The following is a 26,723-nucleotide window of genomic DNA, read 5'->3' on the forward strand; positions in this document are numbered from 1 at the left end:
TAGTTGACCGTCTGCACCAATGAAAGGCACTGTTGTCAAGACATGCCCCTTTGCCCTTGTGGTTACCATTTTACTCCAAAGGATTTCCAAGGGTGAAGCTATTATATTGCTCCAGCTACTGTAGTCACCCTACTGAGTCACATTTTGGCTAAAAGCCTAATAGAAGGCAGAGTCAATACTGAATTCAGATGAATTTGTTCAATATTTTTTGAAAGATACTTTTAGAACAAGGCCCTACTGGCAATTAATACTAGTATAATTGACAGTTATAAAATCAAAATACATATAATCAAGTGTCATTTAAGCAATGCTTTAAAAAACATTCTTATGTAAAGTGAATTTCCTTTAAACTGTCATTGATTTTAATCTAAATTCAGATACACATTCTGCTGGCAAAAAGAAAAAATAGCCTCTGTATGCGGTAGGACTTATAACTTAGAATGTGGTTGCTTGTACAGAATCAAATATTTTATTTTATTTTTATTTTTTAGAATCAAATATTTTAAAGTAATATTGTCTTAATATTAACTAAACCTTCAGAATTTTAAGAAAACTGTATAAAACAAAAATAAATCTAAAAGTACACCCCTTGATGCCTCATCTGATGCAAATTCTAAATCTAAAGTAGTTTACTTTCCGCAAATCTCAACATACATCCACACTTGAGGCAATTGTCTTAATTTTTATTTGTACTTTGAACACAAATAATCTCTACTAAGCACTGGGATTTAATCATCTTTGGAGTCACTCTGCTGCTAACTTGCTGTGTTACCCTGCACAGTTCATTTTAAAATCTCAGGATTTCAGTCTTTTTCACTTGTAAAATTATGAGTAACAAAGTATATATTATAGTGGTTTTCACTCTAAGATTCCTTAGAGATGTTTCAGAGACAGCAAGAGAGAAGCTTAATTTTGTCTCTCTTATGCACTGAGATCCCACACAGTATGTCATGAAAAAACAGGGATTTATCTGACTCCCCAAAATCCATCTCAAGCAGATGTATAACCTAAGTGAAAAAGACACAACCAGCCTCAATATATCTGCAAACAGGTGTCATCCTTCAATTCTTGTATATAGACATTCTTAAGGCATAGCAGGACCCACTTCCTATTTCATTTTATAAAAGGTTCTTGACGAGTTTTGTTCAGTTTGGGAGGAAAAGGACTAGGGTAATCAAGTGAGCTTTGGCTTTTCTAGTTAGTCCACTTGGGACTCAAATTCCTAATCTGCTATGATGCCTTAGGTAGGTTCTTTTAACATCTCAGAGTTTCAAATCATCCCCATTTCAAAATCAATATCCCACCCTCCACAATGCTGCAGTGATTAATAAAATACCTCATGGAACCGGAATGTTAAAACTAGGTGTCTTTCCCTGGATTATAAGAATCCCCAGTCCTCTGACGTGGCACCTCTAAGACTTCCAATGATCCCCGAGGCAATTATACACATCGATGCTCTCTGTCTTTTAGGCTCTGGCTTCCCCAGATTTTACTGATGCCTCAGTCCACAGGAAAATCAGTACACTTACTTCAGTTTTCACAAGCATTTATAAGTAAAAGTGTGACCACATAAGGTGGTTCCCATTTTTTTCTTTCTTCCTCACTCCCTCTCCCACATCTATTTCTATCTTTCCATGCCTCCCTCCAGAACTGGGCTGGGAGCCTCAAATTTTTCTCTATTATGAAAAACATCTCATGCTGGAAAATCATGGCAATAGCTATTACTCATATCCTGATTCTAGCCCACACATTGTCCATGCATTATTTTTGACAATTACACAAAATATAATTCTATAAAATTTTAGACATTGTGATTATCTCCCCCAAATTTATTCTATCAGCCACTCATTTAATAGTCTGTTTTGGTTTCGAAAAATCTTGTTACTCAAAGTATAACAACATCACCTGGAAAATTGTAAAAAATGCAAAATCTCAGGACCCATTCCTGAATCTTGAGTTGGAGTCATAGACAACCCCATTTCTCTGGCTGCACAATCCTTGAGAATTCTTCCAATTCATGCCTAAGCCACTTAGTGCCATAAATTCTTAGTTTTAGGAATCAGTTTAGGGTGTGGACAATGCAAAGATTGTCCAGTCAGAGCAGTGCTCAGTATTGGTGCTTTGTGCTGATCAGCAGACACCCTCTCCTTCACATCATACCATCCCTCAAATATGAACTGGGAAACAAAAAAACCCTAGTTGTTCTGCACAGCCATCTTGCAATGTTGAAGACAAATCCAATACAAAGAGGGTCTCAGTGACTTTCAGCAGAGTGAAGCCAGAACTGCCTTCTGAGATGTATCCTACCTTTTCAACATGTAAGCCAGCAAGTTTAACTGACTTTTTAGGCTGGATGAAAGCCCATGACCTAAAACCCAAATCTGGTTTGTACTGCTCCAAACTAAGAATAATTTTTACATGTTAAAAAGATATAGGAAGAAAAGAAGAAAGAGGAAGTGAGAAGAAGGAGGGGGAAGAGAAAGGAGGGGAAAAGAGAGGGGGAGAAGGGGGAAGAGGGGACAGAGGGACGGACTGGGGGGAGAGGGACGGATGGGGGAGGAGAGGGATGGATGGGGGCGGGGGGAGAGGAGAAAGGGGTAGAGAAAGGAGTGGACAAGGGAGGGTAGGTAGGAAACAGAGACGTATAGTCCACAAAACCTAAAACATTTACTATTTAGCCCTTTACATTAAAAGTTACCTGATCCCTAAGCCAAACGAAGCATCCAAATGTTCTCTTCACTTGTTCATGCATGTAAATGGCCTGGCACTTAGCAGATATTCAATTACTGTTAGTTCTCACTACCACTCTTCTAAATTTTACCTTCCCCAAGATTGTGATACAATACATAAAACTACCAAATGAAGTATGCAAATATTACATAATATCATATTTTTACACCTGTCAATTCTGTTCAGTCACTCAGTCATGTCTGACTCTTTGCAATTCCAGGGACTGAAGAACGCCAGGCCTCCCTGTCCATCACCAACTCCCAGAGCTTGCTCAAACTCATGTCCATTGAGTCGGTGATGCCATCCAACCATCTCAGCCTCTGTCATCCCCTTCTCATCCTTCAATCTTTCCCAGCATCAGGGTCTTTTCCAATGAATCAGCTCTTCATATCAGGTGGCCAAAGTATTGGAGTTTCAGTTTCAGCATCAGTCCTTCCAATGAATATTCTGGACTGATTTCCCTTTAGGATTGACTGGTTTGATCTCCTTGCAGTCCAAGGGACTCTCAAGGGTCTTCTCCAACACCACAGTTCAAAAGCATCAATTCTTCAGTGCTCTTTATAGTCCGACTATAGCTTTCTTTATAGTTCCCCTCTCAAATCCATATATGACTACTGGAAAAATCATAGCTTTGACCAGATGGACCTTTGATGGTAAATTCTCTATATTAATCAAGAGATTGTATTGCATTGTTAATAGTTAAAAACATTAGTTCTAGAACTAGTCTGCTTGGGACCCAATCCTTATCACTCGCTAGCTGTGAGACTGTAGACAAGCTATTTAACCTTTTATAGCTCTTGTTCCTAAAGATCAGTCCTGGGTGTTCATTGGAAGGACTGATGTTAAAGCTGAAACTCCAACGCTTTGGCCACCTGATAGGAAGAGCTGACTTATTTGAAAAGACCCTGATGCTGGGAAAGATTGAGGGCAGAAGGGGACAACAGAGGATGAGATAGTTGGATGGCATCACCGACTCAATGGACATGGGTTTGGGTGGGTTCTAGGAGTTGGTGATGTACAGAAAGGCCTGGCGTGCTGTGGTTCATGGGGTCACAAAGAGTTGAACATGACTAAGTGACTGAACTGAACTGAACCTCATTTTCCTAAGTACAAAGTAATTATTCATTGTACCTGGCTTGGCAAGATGGTTAAATGAGTAAATGTAAAGTACTTCAAATTAGTGCCTAACACATAGCAAACAAATTAATAAAGTTATCATATCTCTGATTTACAATTTTCTAAAATGTTTAAGTATCAATCTAGACTCATTCTGATGTTGGCAGAGATGTATAAGCCTTCAAAAATGCTCATGACTATAGGAAAAGGTCAGATTGTTCCCAATACTACAAATTTCATCTAACTGATCACTGAAATACTCACTTAGGCTTTCAGCCCACTGTTCTTAAACAGTAATGGTTCAGGATTGGTGTTGGGTTGGCCAAAATGTTCATTCCAGTTTTCCTGTTACATCTTACAGAAAAACCGTAATGGTTTTTTTGGTCAACCCGATAAAAACATTCTTCGTTGCCTGTCAGTTCTCAAACCGTGGGCACTGGGAAAGAAACAAGACTAAAAGAGTACCCAAAGAAATTGTTACTCTGTTTTCTCCTTTATTCGTTTAAATGATAATCCGTCACTACTAAAGAATAAGAAATATCCCCTAGAGCATTGCTTTTGACCCTTCTAAACTTCCTCTTTTTCTCTAACTTTATTTTTAGATATCAAACAGGAAATTCCACTCCACTAAGAAATGGTGAATTTTCTAGCTAAGACTGGAGGGTGGGACCCAATGGGAAATCAGTAATGAAGAATGAACCAGGGAGTTAGGGAGAGGAAGGATGAATAGATAAGGGTAAAACAAGAGGCCATTTCTATTTTATTTCCCCTACTAGGAGTGAAACCAGTAGCTTCCGTTTATCCCTAAGGAATAACTTCTAAAAACCAGATCAGTTGATTTCAGGCAAAATTCAAAACTCAGCAGACTGGCAAAACTAGTGAGCAGATATAGCCACAGAACTGTTCTAATGCCCCAACACCGGACGGATGAGAGTGTGTAGGTACGAAGAGACATAACAATGATTTGCCACTTACTGCTAAGTGTTGCCAAATGTGCTTTAAGTATCTCATGTACTGGAAATACACTGCAAATTATCCTCCTTATGTTGTGAATAGGAACAGAATCTTTTTCTTTCTTTCCCGTTTATATTATCGATCACTACATATTCAAATCCACCTCTTCTGCCTTGTGAGAAACTGATATATAGCATGTAGTTTATAACACTTTGTACCATTTGGATTTGAAACTGTAAGATGCTGCATGTGACCTTTCTGAATGAGTCTATTAGCCTAAATGCAGGTTCAACTTAAGCCAGGAAATAAGAAATCTCATACAACTACTAAAATTTTCACAAATTATTCTGAGATTCGCAAAAGACAGCATTATATTATAGATTAATGAATCAACCGTACACATAATTCTACAGATCAGTATTACTAAGGATCTCTAGTTTTGGTTTCTGTAGTGGCAAAGATGTGGGTGTAATAGTACTCCAAACTGAGAGATGAGAATTTTTGGTGAAGCATACAAAAAGGGTAAAAAACTTTTACACACTTTACTTACGTTACCAAACTGGCAAGCTCACGCAACAGAGACTGACCTGCTTATCATAAGACACCAATGTATAAAGATAATGATTAACAAATGGCTTAATACTATGAAAGCTTTCTAAAAATTTTAATCTACTAAAAATAATTTAAAAACTAAGCTGCTTTCTTAGTCTGTACTTTTAATTATATTTAACATCTTTTTTAGCCAAATAATATCTGCTTAAAGAACTGAAACAGTGCACAAGGGTAAATATATATCCAGACACATATATGTACACATGTACATGTGTGTATATACATGACTCCCTTCCACGACAGACACAATCACAGAGGAAACTACATATTACTACACAGTTTATTGCATCCTTCCCAAAATTTCAATGCAATATAGGAATACATATTCTTTTTCAAACACAAATGGTAGCATCTTCTTTACTTTTTTCACCTCATAATATTTTTGGATTAAATTCCCTTCTAATCCTAGTGGCTATACAACATTTACAATCTAATGTTTAAATCTTAAAATCTGAATTCCGTAATACTACACAAAGTGTTATTCCTAGTGTATCTTCTACCTACTCAACATACATTAAGTAAAAAATAATAATAATAATTGGTCAAACATGTATGAGAAACACTTGGTTAAAAAGGTAAATAGACTTCTTTCTGGAAACACTTTTTATTTTTCTGGGCTCCAAAATCACTGCAGATGGTGATTGCAGCAATGAAATTAAAAGATGCTTACTCCTTGGAAGGAAAGTTATGACCAACCTAGATAGCATATTCAAAAGCAGAGACATTACTTTGCCAACAAAGGTCCATCTAGTCAAGGCTATGGTTTTTCCAGTGGTCATGTATGGATATGAGAGTTGGACTATAAAGAAACCTGAGAGCTGAAGAATTAATGCTTTTGAAATGTGGTGTTGGAGAAGACTCTTGAGAGTCCCTTGGACTGCAAGGAGATCCAGCCAGTCCATCTTAAAGGAGATCAGTCCTGGGTATTCATTGGAAGGACTGATGTTGAAGCTGAAACTGCAATACTTTGGCCACCTGATGCGAAGAGCTGACTCATTGGAAAAGACTCTGATGCTGGGAAAGATTGAAGGCAGGAGGAGAAGGGGATGACAGAGGATGAGATGGTTGGATGGCATCATCGACTCAATGGACATGGATTTGGGTAGACTCTGGGAGTTGGTGATGGACAGGGAGGCCTGGCGTGCTGCGTTTCATGGGGTCACAAAGAGTCAGACACAACTAAGCGACTGAACTGAACTGAGCCTTCTTTCTTGCTGAACTTCCCAGATTCCTGAATGTGCTAATTTAGTCAATGATTCATTACAAGGCTTATGCTGTACATTTCACCAGGAGGTGCAGTAGTAAATATGAATAATCCACCTGCTAAGGCAGGAGATGAGGATTCAATCCCTGGGTTGGGAAGATCCCCTGGAGGAGGAAATGGCAACCTACACCAGTATTCTTGCCTGTGAAATCCCATGGGCACAGGAGCCTGGCAGCTACAGTCCATGGGGTTGCAAAGAGTCACACAAACAACTGAGCACACACACACACACATTTTATGAAGTTATTTAGGCAAGAAGTTTTCTTGCAGAGGAGCACCTTTTAAGGTTGGTATTCCAAAGAACTCTCACTTCCATACATGACTACTGGAAAAATCATGTGAGAGTTGGATTATAAAGAAAGCTGAGTGCCGAAGAATTGCTTTTGAATTGTGGTGTAGGAGAAGACTCTTGAAAGTTCCTTGGACTGCAAGGAGATCCAACCAGTCCATTCTAAAGGAAACCAATCCTGAATGTTCTTTGGAAGGACTGATGTTGAAGCTGAAACTCCAATACTTTCGCCACCTGATGCGAAAAGACCCTGATGCTGGGAAAGATTGAAGGCAGGAGAAGAAGGGGACGACAGAGGATAAGATGATTGGATGGCATCACAGACTCAATGGACATGAGTTTGAGTAAACTCCAGGAGTCAGTGACAGACAAGGAGGCCTGGTGTTCTGCAGTCTATGGGGTCGCAAAGAGTTGGACATGACTGAGCGATTGAACTGTATTCCGAAGAACACACTTTGGGGAACTGTAAGTTACAGCATCTAGTTTAATCATCCTAAAAAGCCTGGCAGATAGCTTGTATTGTGACCATTTTACAGGATAAAGAAGCTGAAACCACAAACTTTAAGTGACTTTCCTATAGTCACCAGCTGGAAGAGGCAGAACTGGTATTAATCCACCAAATATATCCTCTTCTCCCTATACCACTCAGAGCTCATCATCCTTTTAGCATCACTAGGCACTAGTGATAGTAAAGAAAGACCCCTTGTCTTTAACCTATGAGGCCGAGCTTAAAAATACTCTGATAGTATAAGTCTGGAATATCAGAAGAGCCAAAAGCACCCTACATCTAAAGCATCCAACAGAATTTCAGAGGGGGAAGAAATGATTGTGGACATAAGAGTCCAGGAAAGGATGACCTATATAACTTAAGGTAGGTTAATTACAACCCTCTATGCTCAATTTTTTTCTGCTACAAATCGAAGATGATACCCATCAGGTAGTATGTCAGAGAAGATGAAAGGAAGGCACATACACAAAAATTGACTTCTCGAACAATATTAGTTCTTATTGCCATCTCCCATAATTTCCAATTTCTTTCCACCTTTAACTTTTGCATTATTTGAAAAAAAAATTAACCATTTAACAGAAAACAATTTCTTTTTGCTGTGATTCACACAAACTTCTAGCTTCCTAGAATTCAAAAGTGCCAAATCTTATAAAAATATTTCTCGAAATAAAAATTCAAAAAACATTTTTGAAGATTTCTAAGTCAAAAGTGTAAATATTTTCAAAATAACTGTCAAGCCTTGTAATTTTGGCTCACAGATTAGAAAATGGAAATAAGACCAGTCATAGGGGAAAATAATAGCACAGTCCTCAGATGATGGGGATGGAAGAAGGAAGGTCAGGAAGTGGCCTGAAGGAAGAGTAGGGAAGACATTTACTTCTCTCCTCTCTTCCATTGAGTTGATGTGGAGGTAGAAAGTGGGTGGGTGGACACTGAAGATGTCTATTAGGAAGGGCAACAGAAAACAGGGTATCACTGTTTCTCCATTAACTTGCACCATTTAATTTCAGAATTCACCTGCAGTCACAGTTTTCTCCAATCACATCCACAGCCCAAGGAATAACAAAATTAGGGGACACTCATTTCCAGCCTCTGCTACTTAACCTGGCTCCTGATATTTTTGGAATTTCTAATAACATCTCCTCTTCCTTGCTATGATCTCCCAGCTTTGGCAGTTTGTTGCCGTTTTTCTTTTGTCACCAAGTTGTGTCCAACTCTTTGCAACCCCATGGACTATAGCCCTCCAGGCTCCTCTGTTCATGGGATTTCCCAGGCAAGCATACTGGAGTGGGTTGCCATTTCCTACTCCAGAGGATCCTCCGGACCCAGGGATCAAACCCTCCCCTCTGGCATGAGATTCTTTACTGCTGAGCCACCAGGGCTTCGGCAGAGCTAAGTCCATTTCTTGGACTAGTGGGGCTTTTGCTCCAGTAAAATACAATGTCCCCTAGTAAATTTCTATAGGAACATGCCATTATTCAACCTCATTGCATACTGCCCTGCTCAGTACTTGGTTTTTGTTTGTTTGTTTACAGGGCCCATCTCCAACTCACCCTCACCCCATTAGACCTAGACACTTTAAATGGAGGAACCAAGTTGCAGCTCATATTTTTTAATTATTAACAATTTTCGCATCCGGAATTTTTAGCTAAATTTTTCTAAAACATTTAAATATCCATTTCTTATTTTAGTAATTACACCAAACACACCTTATGCACCAATTTACACCTTCTATTGCCTTCACCTCTTATTCTAACAACCTCAACAGCAACTAGCTCTACGCAGGCTTCACCCACATTGGCACTGATGCAACCTGGTAAATTTTCACTGTAAGCATGGGAAAGGAAAGCTAGTGGATAAATGTCTCCTCCATTCTTCCCCCTATCAGCTATGAGATAGATTTCATCGGTTTCTCAGAAGGACCTATAGATTGAAAACCCATTGCCTGCTGGCATGACCAACTGGATAACTCATAACTATATCGGTTCTCCCTTCTTCCTATTTCACTCCTCTGTCCTTGTCTTTGGCTCCCTAAGCCCCAGTAAACATTCCCAAACAAACAACTCTCACAAAGGCCTCAGGGTCTGCATTTGAGGGCAAGCCGATCAATTGATCAGAATCCTAAAGGGAAACAGAAACCACGCTAAAAATCTGAAGAGAGAAAATGTAACAAAGAATGTTTACCTTTTTAACAGAGGATTAACTACAAAGGAGAAAAAGGTAAAGGTAAAAACCATGAGTACATCAGATAAAGGAAGCCGCCGGCAACTTCGAGAGCTAAGACAAAGTGTCCAAAGAAGGAAGAAATTGGGAAGATGTCTCTCTCCCAGGCTGAGGGTCAAACCTCATTAACAAGAATGCGGCCATGAGCCCTGGTCGGCTGAGGAGTCGGCCAGAGGGCCATTTGCTACAGGCAGTTTCCCACATGCCAGCACTGCTGGGGGCTCTGAGACACCAGGAAGACTCTGTGAAGCTGTGCCTGGGGGTGGTTCTGGAAAGACCCTCCAGGAAGCACTGCTGCTGCTGGCTAAACTGGCCAGAAAGTCAGGGTATGGTCAAACTCACCCAGAAAGCACCTTTTTCCCAACAAAGCTTCACGTTGCACCAACTGACCAAGAAAAATGTCTGCAGGTTCCCACTCCAGCTGTAGAGAAGAGGCAGGGCAAAGGCGGTGGGCTGAAAAGAAGCAAGGCCATAAGTGGTTAAGCAGCACACAGGCAAAGCCCAATCTACTAACAATGGGCAAGCCTCGTTCTTCTCCCCAGGGAATTTACCAAAACCAGCAGGACAGAGAGGCTCAGGCATGGGCCTGTTTCCTTCCAGTATCCGCCCAAACCAGATCCTCTTTTCTTCTATCTTCCCAGCTTCCAGCCTTCCTTGCTTGCAGGACTCACATCTGCCACTCACAGGCCGAGCCAGCGGATGAGCTTCTCCACCAGAAACAGGCATCCAACATCTTGCTTTTTCTCCCAACTTCACTTAGAATGAACTCTTCACATAAGATGTTACCCAGATTCTCTGAGCCCAAAGCGCCTAGGGGTCTTGAAACTGATGGTAATTGACAGGCCCACAACACCTGTAACCAGCCTTCTCTGGCCAAGCTCACTTGAATTGTTTTCACAGAAAACTACCCGTCCTCCTAGCAGCAGTAACGTTATGTTTCCCTGAGCACTTTTTCAGAGGCTTGGAGTCAGCAGCACCCAGTTCCAGCTCCCGCAAGTTAAGACGGGTGAGGACCATGGACCCTCCAACTACAGGGCATGAGCAAGTGTCTGCTCCTCGACCTTTTGACGTTAGAGGACTGAGAAACGCCATGCTCAGAATATGCTGGAGCCAGGCACCTGTAGGCAAGTTGCACCTGTGCAGGATGACTGTCTCACCTTTTTCCTATCTCCAATTACCTTTCTCCAAGTTCCCACACCTCAGCTTTATAGCCTAAATGTCCTGAGCCTCCAGGAATGTGGATCTGAGGTCTCTCAGCTCCTCACTTGGCTGCCTTGTGAAGAAACCTTCTCTGCTGCAAACTTCTGTGTCTCAGCATTTGGCTTGCTGTGCATTAGGAAAACAAGTTTGGTTCCGTTAACAGTCTCATCCTGTCAGCTTCTTTCTCTTTCAATAAAGTCGTCAAAATAATTGATGAACTTTGGAATAGTGACCTCAAGTGATTAAAACGCTGCCCAAGTCCTGTTATGGAGAACATTCGTTTTGGAGTTAGACAAACCAATGCTAAAATTCTGGCTCTGGCATCTGCTAATTGTGTGTTCTTCATATATAGATTTTTAACCTTACTCTTCTGTAAATTGGAGCTGTTTTGTTTTGTAAGGTTTATTTTAAGAATTATGAAAACAAGATGCATTTGTTCACCCAACAAATATTTATTGAGCACAACTATGTGCCAGAAATTTTCCTAAACACCAAAAGGTAATGTATGTAAACATCTGGTTCGTGATTGAAGCTTAATATAAAAGAATTTCCTTTCCTTTTCTTTCCCTTTATGATTGTGAACATTGCCCACAGTAAGTGAGCAACAAAATTTACTTATCACTATTCTGCTTATTTGTATTTCTTTGTCAAAAGAAAAGCACAAAAGAAAAATCTTTATAAATTACATCCATATACTAGCATTATTAGGACTCATTCCTATAAGGATACCCGGGAGGCTTTTTTCATAAAGGTATTTGGAATATTCATTACTGGTATGAAATTTGCCAACACAGAAAAGTATCTCAGAGAAGCTGCTGTGTGTGATTAAGATCATTGTTAGTGGCCACACATGCTCTCTATTTCACCTATTATAAATAATAGTACACATGGAAAACACCTTTGACATTTTTTTTATTTCAAAGATTTTTGTAAGCATGAAAAATTAACATTTTACATATGGGTATGGAGAGGTTGAACCATTTGCCCAAGGTCACTCAGTACATCAGTGACATAATTACTAGCTAAACTCTTAGTTTCCTATGCCCTACTCCTCCTGCCTCTTCCTTCTCCTCTAAAAAAATATTCACCTACGGTGATGCCTACTTGCCTTTTACTCAAGAAAGTACACTGGAAAAAAACATATAACTTGTATTTTTCCCCCAAATCAAATTAATCAGAAAATAAAATTAAAGCGCATTTATTTAGCAGAAAGCTACTCTTTCCATTAATGAGAATTTTATTGAATATAATAAAATATTTCAGGCAATTCTTCATGGTTTTTTTTCTCTTCCTTTCTCAGATTTATTGAAAAGCATTTTTATTAGTGCAATAATAGGCTCTGGGACATGCAATTATATTGAGATGCTGACACTTTTCTGTTAGTTGCAGCCTTTGGCCTGAGGCCAAACACGGAACCCAAGCATATGAGTTTCTCTGCAAGCAGTCCTGGCATGCCACTCGCCTGCGTTTGTCCTTACAGCAACCTTCAATTTCACCCAATATAGAGAGAATTAACTGATTTTTCCCTACCATTACGATTGATCTAATTGGGTACTTCCATCTCTCTTTTAGGGAAAACAAAAAATTCCTTATAAAATTTTTGGAGGATGCAATAAAGGACAGACCTGTTAGAAGATTTTGATTTCAGAGTCATGTGGGGAAACACCAAAAAGGGTGTCATTACTTTGTGAGTCGTTTACAAACATGAAATGCAAATAGTTGTGCCTTTGTCATGAGTTTTCTTTATAGCTTTCACTATTACACATTTTTTTATTGCAATTCCTCCTCCTTCCAAACTCCAAACACTAAAAGTGTATCTACACTAAAAGTGTAGATATCATCTATAAATAAAATACAGATCCAAACCTCTGGAACTTTCTTTTCCCCCTCAGGCATGGAAAACCAACCTAAGAAAAAACAAACCATCAGAGGATGCCTCTGAATCCACTCACACTTTTTGTTTAAAGACACTATGCTCCAATCTTAAAGAAGTTAAATCGCTTATCTTTGCTAGATTCTGTGCCATAGATTGCTTTCCCCCACATATCCCACCCTCCTTCTTGGAAATGCTGTGTGCATTGTTAGAACACCCACATACAAACTTTAAAATGTTTGCTTTTCAGTTAGATGTGAAGAATGAGAAAACACAAACAACTAGACAGTGCCCTCTGAAGATGTCTCTGGCCCAAATGTGGACAAAAATGAAGGGTTCCTGCCATCCCTAGGCATGCCCAGCAATGTACTGATGACCTTCAGCTCCTACAGGTTAACTATTTCAGCAAACTTTGGCAGTGTTTTGGGCTTCACTTCCACATCCAAGAAGTTGAGTCTAGAAACACTAGTTATTCTGGCCTAAATTGGTTGTGAAACGCTCCTGGGAAGGGTGCAGAACCCTCACACATCTTTTGAACTACAGCCCGTCAGCACTAACCATATCCCCTTTCTTTCTCATCGCTAGGGTATCCATGGTTTCCTGGGGCCATTGAAGTGCCATGGGGTTTTCCAGGCAAGATTACTGGAGTGGGTTGCTGTTTCCTTCTCCAGTGGATCTTCCTGACCCAGGGATCGAACCCCGGTCTCCTGTGCTGCAGGCAGCCTCCTGCATTGCAGGCGGATTCCTGACCAACTGAGCCACCTGGGATACCCTACTGATCACCAAATCAACTCTATTTTAGCATCACATGGAGCTAGGATGGAGGAACAAGAACTGCTTGGGAGACAGGAATGGGAAAGGACCTGGATAACAGGCAACAAGTGAAGCTCTAAGTCACCTCTAACAGAGTGTAAGATGAGGAGCCACATTCCCACACTGATAGAGGATATTTTCTTGAATATAATCTATACTCTTTGTGTTATAAACCATACGTATTTGTTATTCCATTCTTTTAATATTAGCATAATACAATCATAAATATAAAATACAGAAATGTACATATATATAATATATGCATCTATATGTATGTATATATCATGCATATATATATATATTATAATGCATTAGATTTATCACAGTACCCACAAGAACCTGTCTCCTCTGTGAAGACATTCTCATGTTCTCCACCTCGCAAGAGCACATCTATATATTCCCTGACAACACTTATCATTTACATGCTTTCTGTTACCATCTCACTTGCTCTGCCCACACACACCGAGAATACAGATTTTGACTGTGTTCTCTCGCCTGCACTTTTCCTTCCATCACTGGCCAATGCATCACTGATTCACCTTTCTCCTTCTTAAGCCAGTTTTCTAGCCTCCTTACATACCAATATTTTACCACCTTCTTTACATATTCTGGGCTTCCCTGGTGGCTCAGACATTAAAGAATCTGCCTGCAATGAGGGAGACCCAGATTCAATCCCTGGATTGGGAAGATCCTCTGGAGAAGAGAATAGCAACCCACTCCAGTATTCTTGCCTGGAGAATTCCATGGACAGAGAAACCTGGCAGGGTCCAGTCCATGTGTTGCAAAGAGTCGGACACAACTGAGTGATTAACACACTTTACATATTCTACTCATGGGTAAAATGTAATCCCCATGTAATTTTCTCCTCATGAATCCCATTCAACATGTATATTATCATATGTGAAACAGATCGCCAGTCCAGGTTCAATGCATGAGACAGGGTGCTCAGGGCTGGTGCACTGGGATGACCCAGAGGGATGGGATAGGGAGGGAGGTGGGGTGGGGGGGAGGGTTCAGGATGGGGAACACATGTATACCCGTGGCTGATTCATGTCAATGTATGGCAAAACCAATACAATATTGTAAAGTAATTCAGTTCAGTTCAGTTCATTCGCTCAGTCGTGTTTGACTCTTTGCAACCCCATGAACTGCAGCACGCCAGGCCTCCCTGTCCATCACCAACACCTGGAGTTCACTCAGACTCATGTCCATCAAGTCAGTGATGCCATCCAGCCATCTCATCTTCTGTCGTCCCCTTCTCCTTCTGCCCCCAATCCCTCCCAGCATCAGAGTCTTTTCCAATGAGTCAACTCTTCCCATGGGTGGCCAAAGTACTGGAGTTTCAGCTTCAGCATCATTCCTTCCAAAGAACACCAGGACTGATGTCCTTTAGAATGGACTGGTTGGATCTCCTTGCAGTCCAAGGGACTCTCAAGAGTCTTCTCCAACACCACAGTTCAAACGCATCAATTTTTTGGTGCTCAGCTTTCTTCACAGTCCAACTCTCACATCCTTACATGACCACAGGAAAAATCATAGCCTTGACTATGTGGTCCTTTGTTGGCAAAGTAATGTCTCTGCTTCTGAATATGCTATCTAGGGTGGTCATAAACTTCCTTCCAAGTAATAAGCGTCTTTTAATTTCATGGCTGTAATCACCATCTGCAGTGATTTTGGAGCCCCCAAAATAAAGTCTGATGCTGTTTCCACTGTTTCCCCATCTATTTCCCATAAAGTGATGGGACCAGATGCCATGATCTTCGTTTTCTGAATGTTGAGCTTTAAGCCAACTTTTCACTCTCCTCTTTCATTTTCATCAAGAGGCTTTTTAGTTCCTCTTCACTTTCTGCCATAAAGGTGTTGTCATCTGCATATCTGACGTTATTGATATTTCTCCCAGCAATCTTGATTCCAGCTTGTGCTTCTTCCAGCCCAGCATTTCTCATGATGTACTCTGCATAGAAGTTAAATAAGCAGGGTGACGGTATACAGCCTTGACATACTCCTTTCCTATTTGGAACCAGTCTGTTGTTCCATGCCCAGTTCTAACTGTTGCTTTCTGACCTGCGTACAGATTTCTCAAGAGGCAGGTCAGGTGGTCTGGTATTCCCATCTCTCTCAGAATTTTCCACAGTTTATTGTGATCCACAGAGTCAAAGGCTTCGGCATAGTCAATAAAGCAGAAATAGATGTTTTTCTGGAACTCTCTTGCTTTTTCCATGATCCAGCGGATGTCGGCAATTTGATCTCCGGTTCCTCTGCCTTTTCTAAAACCAGCTTGAACATCAGGAAGTTCCCAGTTCACATATTGCTGAAGCCTGGCTTGGAGAATTTTGAGCATTACTTTACTAGTATGTGAGATTACCTTCCCCTTACTAGACAAAAAGAGGAAGAATCTAAGACGATCACCTGTGAAGTTCAGAAGAGGCTACTTGGAGGAAACTAGAACATCACTCCTCACTGGGAGCATTTCTGAGGCAATAGACATGCTCATCTGCTTCAGTGCCTAAAAGGAAGCCTGGAGAGGGAGATAGCAGGGGATGAACAGCTGAGAGGTTCACACTAGGTAAACACTATAAGGAGTAGCTGGGCCTGGGCTCCCAGGTGGGAGACCATCATTCAAACATGAACCCAAAAACAGGGAAGACAGAGTAAGGCAGCCCTTCTCCCCCAAAGCTTTGGGAAGAACTTAGATGCATGCCCTCAAAAGAGCCAGGCTTTGCAAATAAGCCCATCTGTAATATTTTTCTAGATTCCACATATATGTGTTAGTATGCAATATTTGTTCTCTTTCTGACATACTTCACTCTGTAGGACACTCTGTAGGTCCAGCCATGTCTCTACAAATGACCCAATTTCATTTCTTTTTATGGTTTGGTAATATTCCACTGTATACATATAAAAGGGGGAAGACAGGAGGAATTGGGAGGTTGCGGTTGATACATACACTTCGTTAATACTGTGTATAAAATACATAAGTAATGAGAACGTACTATATAGCTCAGGGAATGCTATTTAATGCACTGTGGTGACCCGAATGGTAAGAAAGTCCAAAAGAGCAGGGATATATGTATATGTATGGCTGATTCATTTTGCTGTGTAGTAGAAACTAACACGACATTGTAAAGCAACTATACCCCACTAAAAACTAGTTTAAAAAAAAAAAAACAGCTTTTAGATATCTGCCACGCCAGGACCACTAAAATTTAAGTCAAAGAAGAAGTAATAAGTAAATGAAAACTGGTTAAGGAAGCTTCTCCTTCCTCCTAATCCTTCTGCTCTCCATCTCACAATGCTAGACCCAATAAGGAGGAAGACAAAACATTCAAAACACACAGTGTGAGACCCTCCCTTTCAACATGCTAGAGTGGAAAGAACAAAAGAAGAGGTCTCATGCCCTTTCTCACTTCTGGTGGTCAGCCCTGCTCTGAAGCAGACGGGGTGATGCAAGTCAAATCAGTCAATGAACTGAAGACTTTCACTAACTAGTTTGAATCATCCCAGAAAATTATATAATTTACCTAGGATGAGCGCCGAAGAATTGATGCTTTTGAACTGTGGTGTTGGAGAAGACTCTTGAGAGTCCCTTTAACTGCAAGGAGATCCAACCAGTCCATCCTGAAGGAAATCAACCCTGAGATTTCTCTGGAAGGAATGATGCTAGAGCTGAAACTCCAGTACTTTGGCCACCTCATGCGAAGAATTGACTCATTGGAAAAGACTCTGATGCTGGGAGGGGTTGGGGGCAGGAGGAGAAGGGGACGACAGAGGATGAGATGGCTGGATGGCATCATGGACTCGATGGACATGAGTCTGAGTGAACTCCGGGAGATGGTGATGGACAGGGAGGCCTGGTGTGCTGCGATTCATGGGGTCGCAAAGAGTTGGACACGACTGAGCAACTGAACTGAAATGAACTGAACTGAACTGAACTGAGAATGTGTCCAGGGGCTTGACAACCTAGACAGAAATAGCCTTAACAGTACACTTGAAGGCAGACATTTTAATATAATAATCTACATGGTTGAAACTCTTCAATAAATCAAATATGTTTCAAACTATGTTACAGTTGTGCTTATTTCACATTCTAGCAAGGTAATGCTCAAAATCCTTCAAGCTGGGCATCAATAGTATGTGAACTGAGAACTTTCAGATGTACAAGCTGTATTTAGAAAAAGCAGAGGAACCAGATATCAAAGTGCCAACATTAGTTGGATCATCGAGAAAGCAAGGGGATTCCAGAAAAATTTCTACTTCATTTACTGAAAGAAAGCGTTTGACTCTGTGGATCACAACAAACTGTTTAAAATTCAAGAGATGGGAATACCAGACCACCCTACCTGTCTCCTGAGAGACCTGTATGCAGGTCAAGAAGTAACAGTTAGAACCAGACATGGAGCAACAAACTGGTTTGAATTTGGGAAAGGAGTACCTCAGGGCTGTATATTGTCACCCTGCTTGTTTAAATTTTAGGCAGAGTACATCGGGCTTCCCTGGTGGCTCAGCTAGTAAAGAGTACATCATGCAAAAGGAGGGGTTGGATGAATCCAAACTGGAATCAAGATTGCCAGGAGAAATATTAACAATTTCAGATATGCAAATGATATCACTCTGATGGCAGAAAGTGAAGAACTAAAGAGCCTCTTGATGAGGGTGAAAGAGGTGAGTACAAAAGCTGGCTTAAAACTCAATATTCAAAAACCGAAGATCATGGCATCTGGTCCCATCATGGCAAATAGATGGGGAAAAAGTGGTAACAATGACAGACATTATTTTCTTGGGCTCCAGAATCATTGTGGACAGTGACTGCAGCCATGAAATTAAAAGATGCTTACTCCTTGGAAGAAAAGCTATGACAAACCTATACAGCATACATGTAAGAATTAAAGATTTTAAAATTTAAAAAATAAAAAACTAAAAAATAAAAAAATAAAAAAAAAATAAAAGGCAGAGACATCACTTTGCTGACAAAGGTCTGTATAATCAGAGATATGGTTTTTCCAGAAGCCACATACAGATGTGAGAGTTAGACCATAAAGAAGGCTAAGCACCAAAGAATTGATGCTTTCAAATCGTGGTGCTGGAGAAGACTTTTGAGCATCCCTTGAAGAGCAATGATAGCAAACCAGACAATCTTAAAGGAAATCAACCCTGAATATTCATTGGAAGGACTGAGGCTGAAGCTGAAGCTCCAATTCTTTGGCTACTTGATGTGAAGAGCCAACTCTTTGGAAAAGACCCTGATGTTGGGAAAGATTGAGGGCAGGAGGAGAAGGGGACAATAGAGGATGAGATGGTTAGATGGCATCACCAACTCAATGGACATGAGTTTGCACAAACTCCAGGAGACAGCGAAGGACAGGAAAGCCTGGCACACTGCAGTCCATGAGGTCATAAAGAGTCGGACACGACTTAGTGACTGAACAACAACAAGTCCCAAGCATGGATTTTCCTAATTTAGGTTTGTATCAAATAACTACTGTGTACATTACTTTTGAAAAATAAGATGTTTTGGAACTCAAGAGGGTATGTGTGGCAGTGGTTACCATTTTGTCTTGAGAAGTTTTGTTGATGAATCTAGCCCAGATGGGTACAGAGGAATCTGTAGCCATGTCAGATGGTAACCGAGATTCAACTTATATCTGGCAAAATCTAGCTATCCTGGTCTCAGTCATATCAAGTACAAATTCTCAATATTGTTAACTACTAAAATGAACAGTTTAATGGTCTTGTCCTCTTGTGCTTACCAACAATCCAAAAACAGATAAAATCTACCTTTGCTGAGACCAGGAGGCACTGGCATAAAACTTTTCTTTTGTAATTTCTCAGTCAATGTCCCATTCAAAATTCAGCCATGAGTCAGTTTTAAAAGGAACTGAGTTACCAATGTAATCACTGCCCAGCACAAACACAATTGCTTTGGTTGTATAAACCTAACTACCTAGATTTATATCCAGTTTCCTCAGCTTCAGAAAGAACAGAAACCCAAGCTTAATACTGATGGTGAAAAAGTATTATATTTTGATGGACTTTTCTGTGCTTGTGAAGATTAAGGAGCTCGTATTATTGGAAACTGGAGTCCTTCATTTTGTCTCACACTAATAGCAGATAGTTGTCACATGAACACAGTCCATCAAAGCTTTCTGTTACAAGGAGCCACAGTAAAAGAATAGCGGGTCAAGCAGCAAATAGCACCAAATTACACAGAATGCCTTGGTCCCTGGCATTTTCTTGAGCAGAGACCAGCAATATATATATGGTATATAAAAGGTGAAAAAAAGACTGTGTGCTGTGCTGTGCTTAGTCGCTCAGTCATGCCTGACTCTTTGCGACCCCAGAGACTGTAGCCTGCCAGGATCCACTGTCTATGGGGATTCTCCAGGAAAAATACTGGAGTGGGTTGTCATGCCCTCCTCCAGGGATCTTCCCAACCCAGGGATCAAACCCAGGTCTCCCACATTGCAGGCAGATTCTTTACCATCTGAGCCACAAAGGAAGCCCAAGAATACTGGAGTGGGTGGCCTATCCCTTCTCCAGGGGATCTTCCCAACCCAGGAATCGAACCGCGGTCTCCTGCATTGCAGGTGGTTTCTTTACCAGCTGAGTTAACAGAGAAGCCCAGAAAAAGACTATATCCAAAGACAAAAACTGATATTCCAATTTGTTTAGAGTATTTTTTTCCATAGTTACATTAACTCATGAGGTCAAAAAGCAAACACCCAAATTTATGTATAAAACTATATTTATGTTGTTGGAAGTACATTTGGTATACTAGTGATAATTGATAAAAAGCAAGAACTTGTAAATATGATTAGATGTAATACAAAATATAAGCCTTAAGTCAATGTCAGTTACTCTGCAAAAATAGGCCATTATTCAATAACTATGATAGCTTTTTCCTTATTTCATTCAAATAATTTAAGTTTTTGCCATACATTTATCATTTAGATTCATATAAACAACCAATCAATTTCTTTTATTCTATTTGGAGTTCTACAGTCTTTGTTTAGAGGGAGAAGAAATTTGATGTAAGCAATTTAACTCCATTTTTTCCCAAAATAACAAAATAACATTTTTCACCTACAAAATCCCAAGGAGATTCTCCTTATAGAGTTATCTCATCCTATGCAACTGCTCCCATCTACTTTGCAGCTAGTGACAATGTAACTGTCTAAGTATTCTAATGAATCATGATGGGAACCAAATTTAGCTGCAGTTCAGTTTTCACTGTACTAACACTTTATTTTGAATTAATCAAAAATAAAAGTACAATCTGTTGTTCTGACCAAAGAGACACAAATAATTTACAAAGCTCAAAAAGCTAATTTTAATACTAAAAATAAATATAAATATATATTTAGTATTCATGTACATTTAGGTTATCCTAAAAATAAAACAGAAAACAATCTGCAAGAATTATTTCTTATATCTGTTATGCTCAAATCAGTTCGCTTGTTCAGTATTGTCCAACTTTTTGCGACCCCACGGACTGTAGCACACCAGGCTTCCCTGTCCATCACCAACTCCCAGAGCTACTCAAACTCATGTCCATTGAGTTGGTGATGCCATCCAAACATCTCATCCTCTGTCGTCCCCTTCTCCTCCCACCGTCAATCTTTCCCAGCATCAGGGTCTTTTCCAGTGAATCAGATCTTCACATCAGGTGGCCAAGGTATTGGAGCTTCAGCTTCAGCATCAGTCCTTGCAGTGAATATTCAGGACTGATTTCCTTTAGGATGGACCGGTTGGATCTCCTTGCAGTCCAAGGGACTCTCAAGAGTCTTCTCCAAAAACACAATTCAAAAGCATCAATTCTTGGTGCTCAGCTTTCTTTATGGTCCAATTCTCACATCCATACATGACTACAGGAAAAACTATAGCTTTGACTAGATGGTAAAGTAATGTCTCTGCTTTTTGATATGCTGTCTAGGTTTGTCGTGGCTTTTCTTCCCAGGAGCAAGCATCTTTTAATTTCATGGCTGCAGTCACCATCTGCAGTGATTTTGGAGCCCAAGAAAATAAAGTCTGTCACTGTTTCCATTGTTTCCCCATCTATTTGCAAAAAAGTAATGGCACTGGATGCCACGATCTTCGTTTTTTGAATGCTGAGTTTTAAGCCAGCTTTTTCACTCTTTCACTTTCATCAAGAGGCTCTTCAATTTCTCTTCACTTTCTGCCATAAGGGTGGTGTCATCTGCATACCTGAGGTTATTGATATTTCTCCTTGCAGTCTTGATCCAGCTTATGCTTCATCCAGTCCAGCACTTTGCATGATGTACTGTGCATATAAGTTAAATAAACAAGGAAACAATATAAAACCTTGAGGTACTCCTTTCCCAGTTTGGAACCAGTCTGTTGTAATATGTCCAGTTCTAACTGTTGCTTCTTGACCTGCATCCAGATTTCTCAGGACACAGGTAAGGTGGTCTGGTATTCCCATCTTTTTAAGAATGTTCCACAGTTTATTGTGATCCACACAGTCAAAGGCTTTAGCGTAGTCAATGAAACACAAGTAGATGCTTTTCTGGAATTCTCTTGCTTTTTGATGACCCAACAGATATTGGCAATTTGATCTTTGGTTCCTCTGCCTTTTCTAAATCCAGCTTGAAGATCTGTTTTGCTAAAGCTTGGAAATAACAGGAAACTCATGAAAAAGTTCAGTCTCATAAAGTTTATAATTTAATATTTAGGAAAAAGGAAAGTAAAGGCTCCACATTTTTTGCTACATAACATAATTCTGGAAATTCTGTCCCACATTTCAAAACAAAAGGAAAGAGGAAAGGAAGGGAGGGAGTAGGGAAGGAAAAGAGGGAGAGCGTGAGAAGGGGAGGGAGGGAGGAAGGAAGTAAAAATGAATTTTTTTCTACAAACACTAGCACAGGACTTCCCAGGTGGCAAGAATCTGCCTGCCAATACAAGGAGCATGGGTGTGATCCCTAGGCTGGGTAGATTCCAGGCAGCAACAAAGCCCGCGCACCCCAGCTACTGAGCCCACATGCCGCGATGACTGAAGCCTGGGCTCCCAGAGCCTGCACTCTGCAGCAAGAGGTGCCACCGCAATGAGAAGGCTGCTCACCAAAGCCACAGAAAGCCTGAGCAAAGCAACGAAGACCCTGTGCACCATGAGTAAATAAATCAATAAATAATATTTATGTTTCAAAAAGGCGGAGCCTAGTGGGCTGTCGTCTATGGGCTCACACAGAGTCAGACACAACTGAAGCGACTTAGCAGCAGCAGCAGCACAAATTAGTAAGCTATTTAGCACAGGTATTATAGAAAAAGAGGAAAGGCTATTGTTCAAAAATTGGAGTCACTGTAAGGAAATTTACTTTCTTTATCAATAAATATTTATAGTGCCTTCAATGTACCAAGCACTGTTCTAGACACTGGTGAAATGACAGTGTACTCCATTAAAAAAAAAAATTATCTCATAACAGAGAGAGGCAGGTAATTAATTAACTATATAAACTAAAATATACTGTAATGGTAGGTAGTAATAAGAGATATGAGAAAAATGAGCAAGGTATGAGGTAGAAAAATGTGAGTACATTTATAAAAGAGAACACAATGGAAACAGTGAGAGACTTCATTTTGGGGGGCTCCAAAATCACTGCAGATAGTGACTGCAGCCATGAAATTAAAAGACACTTACTCCTTGGAAGAAAAGCTATGACAAAACTAGAAAACATATTTAAGAGACATTACTTTGCCAACAAAGGTCCATCTAGTCAAAGCTATAGTTTTTCCTGTAGTCATATATGGATGTGATTGTTGGACTATAAAGAAAGCTGAGCACTGAAGAATTGATGCTTTTGCATTGTGGTGTTGGAGAAGACTCTAGAGAGTCCCTTGGACAGCTAGGAGATCAAACCAGCCAATCCTAAACGAAATCAGTCCTGAATAATCATTGGAAGGACTGATGCTGAAGCTGAAGCTCCAAAACTTTGGCCACCTGATGAGAAAAGCTGACTCATTGGAAACGACCCTGATGCTGGGAAAGATTGAAGGCAGGAAGAGAAGAGGACAAGAGAGAATGAGATGGTTGATGGCATTACCAGCTCGATGGACATGAGTTTGAACAAGCTCTGGGAAATGGTGATGGACAGGAAAGCCTGGAATGCTGCAGTCCATGGGGTTGCAAAGAGTCGGACACAACTGAGCAACTGAACAACAACTATATATATATATATATATATATATATATATGCATATATAATAGAGAGGGGGGATCTTTCATAAAACTAGTGAACAATAATAACTCTTCTAGGTCAGTCATTTTTCAAAACTCCCCAGATTTCTTCAAATACTATACAAATCTCTTTGGTAAAGTTGTTTTGTCTCCCCTAATGAAATTCCCATCACTTCATGGGAAATGGTTGGGGAAACAGTGGAAACAGTGTCAGACTTTATTTTGGGGGCTCCAAAATCACAACAGATGGTGATTGCAGCCATGAAATTAAAAGACGCTTACTCCTTGGAAGGAAAGTTATGATCAACCTAGATAGCATATTCAAAAGCAGAGATATTACTTTACCAACAAAGGTCCATCTAGTCAAGGCTATGGTTTTCCCAGTGGTCATGTATAGATGTGAGAGTTGGACTGTGAAGAAAGCTGAGCACTGAAGACTTGATGCTTTTGAACTGTGGTGTTGGAAAAGACTCTTGAGAGTCCCTAGGACTGCAAGGAGATCCAACCAGTCCATCCTAAAGGAGATCAGTCCTGGGTGTTCATTGGAAAGACTGATGTTGAAGCTGAAACTCCAGTACTTTGGCCACACCTCATCCCAAGAGTTGACTCATTGGAAAAGACCCTGATGATGGGAGGGATTGAGGGTAGGAGGAGAAGGGAACGACAGAGGATGAGATGGCTGGATGGCATCACCGACTCGATGGACGTGAGTTTGAACGAACTCCGGGAGTTGGTGATGGACATGGAGGCCTGGCGTGCTACAATTCATGGGGTCGCAAAGAAGTCGGACACCACTGAGCGACTGAACTGAACTGAATGAAATTCTTCAATATATTTGCAAGGATCTCCTTCACATACTATTTTATAAGTGCAGATAGGATTAAGCATGGTTCTTGCCAAATGGTTCCTGGTCTAAATTAGAAAGGAAGACAGAATATAAACATAGAGAAATCTGGTAATATGCTCATTTCATGCCTGGATAGTCCTACTGAATAATATGTAATTTTGACATAAGCTCTAAAGAAAGAAACTTTATGTTTACTGTGGAGATCTGAACATATTGTTGGCATGAAATAAATAATCAATATTGATAACAGCCAAAATTTAGGCAATGTGCTCTCAGTTAAATACATTGGTCTCTGTTGATTGGCACAAATGCCATTAGTAAACATATTCTTAAGTACAATATTGGGTTTCATATATTGTTGTCCTTGCAACACATATAAACCCAGATTAAGATTTTAAAGGCTATTATCATCTGATCTATATTAATTTATCAATAATAGCAAGGTACACTGGTATACAGCATGGGAACATATAACTGGAGCAGTTGACAGTTCTTAAATACAGAGAATTCTTCCTAAATTGGTTCTTGTCTTACATAAACAATATAAAAAAGAATTAAACCCTCACAGAAAGACAGCAATAAAAAAATGACCTGGTTTTCTGTGCCCAAGTTCCCAGTACTTCGCAGAGCATAAGTTAAAAGTCTCAGCTTTTCCACCGTGCAATTCAGAGAATGTGGTGGGAACAGAATGTGAAGGCAACTCAGCTGGAAAATATCTTAGATGAAATATTTTTGTCGAGCACTTTTCTCATGTGAATTTGCCTCCAGTTTGGTGTATACCAGTCACCAGAACATGGCATTCATTTTACTTCATGTCTTGAGGCCTTTTTTTAAAAAAATCAACATATCGCTGCATAAGCCTGCAGAACAAAAGCAAAAACCAAAGCAACCATGTTTAGCAGGCTGTATCTCTTATGAGATCAATAAACAAGAGTCAAATTTCAGTATCCTCAAAGGTCTTTCCTGTGATAAAGTGGCAATAAGGAAAACTCCTTAAGGCTCTCTGCCTAGTTTGGCTTTTTTCTCAACATCAGATTCATTATTACTGGCAAAGACATTTCTATTTTTTAAAGATATATGTCAAGTTTGATAGCTTTTATTCAAAGTGAATAATAACAATCTAAATATTAAAAGCATGTTTTCCCCCAGATGTGCTGATGTCTCAATAGGTTCCTTTTTAAATCAAGGAAAACAAAGCACACACAACTGCTTATCAGATTTCCAGCTTATAAAACTGATGTTCTGGACAAAACAGCAGCTTATCCAGTAGGTGTCATCTTATCAAAAATATTTCATATACGCAAAAAAAGAAAGTTAAGAGACCATGTGAAATGTGATCATAGAAAAACAATCAACTTAGAAATTAATTAACTCCTTAAATGATGAAACAAACAAAAAAATTAGGTTACCTTCACCCCATTAAAAGTTTACATTCCAGAGCAGTGGCTCTCAATTGCACTCAAAGTTAATTATTCTGGGATAAGACCCAGGTATCAGGATTTTTTTTTTTAAGCTTCATAGGTGATTCTAATGTGCAGCCAGAAATGGGGATCGGTGTATTACTTTAATAAGAAAAACTAAAATGGAATATTAAATCTAAGTCCAAATTATTTCTCAGAATATAGCAACAAACCAAAAAGGAAAAAAAAAATTAAAGTGTCTTTAAAATCTGTGTTCATCCAAACTGCCATTTAACTTTAACACTGATCAGCAACCAATAATGTTTCTGTAGAGATGAATCTTCCAAAGCATGGCCAGTACCCTCCAACCCACCACAATGTCATAAACCCCCTTTCACAGAGTACTAAAGAACTTTTTTCTCTCATTCGTTGCTGTTCTAACTGGACTGACTCTGGCTTCAAAATCTGGAGATCACACAAGACACAGAGGAGATAATCATTAACGGCTCATTTATCATGATGATATTGGTACAAGCCTAGAAGCACTTCCTGAAAGATTAGCCCACAAAAAGGAACAGTCATCCCAACTGAAAATTTAAGATTTTACAATTACTTGAGATAACAGAATCCTTTGCTTGCTCAAAGATCCAGAATTTCTCATTTTTGTTGTTGTTCACCTGCTAAGGCATATCCGACCCCTTGCAA

The sequence above is a fragment of the Ovis canadensis genome, chromosome 5 (genome assembly GCF_042477335.2).
Source record: "Ovis canadensis isolate MfBH-ARS-UI-01 breed Bighorn chromosome 5, ARS-UI_OviCan_v2, whole genome shotgun sequence".
Lineage (NCBI taxonomy): Eukaryota > Metazoa > Chordata > Mammalia > Artiodactyla > Bovidae > Ovis > Ovis canadensis.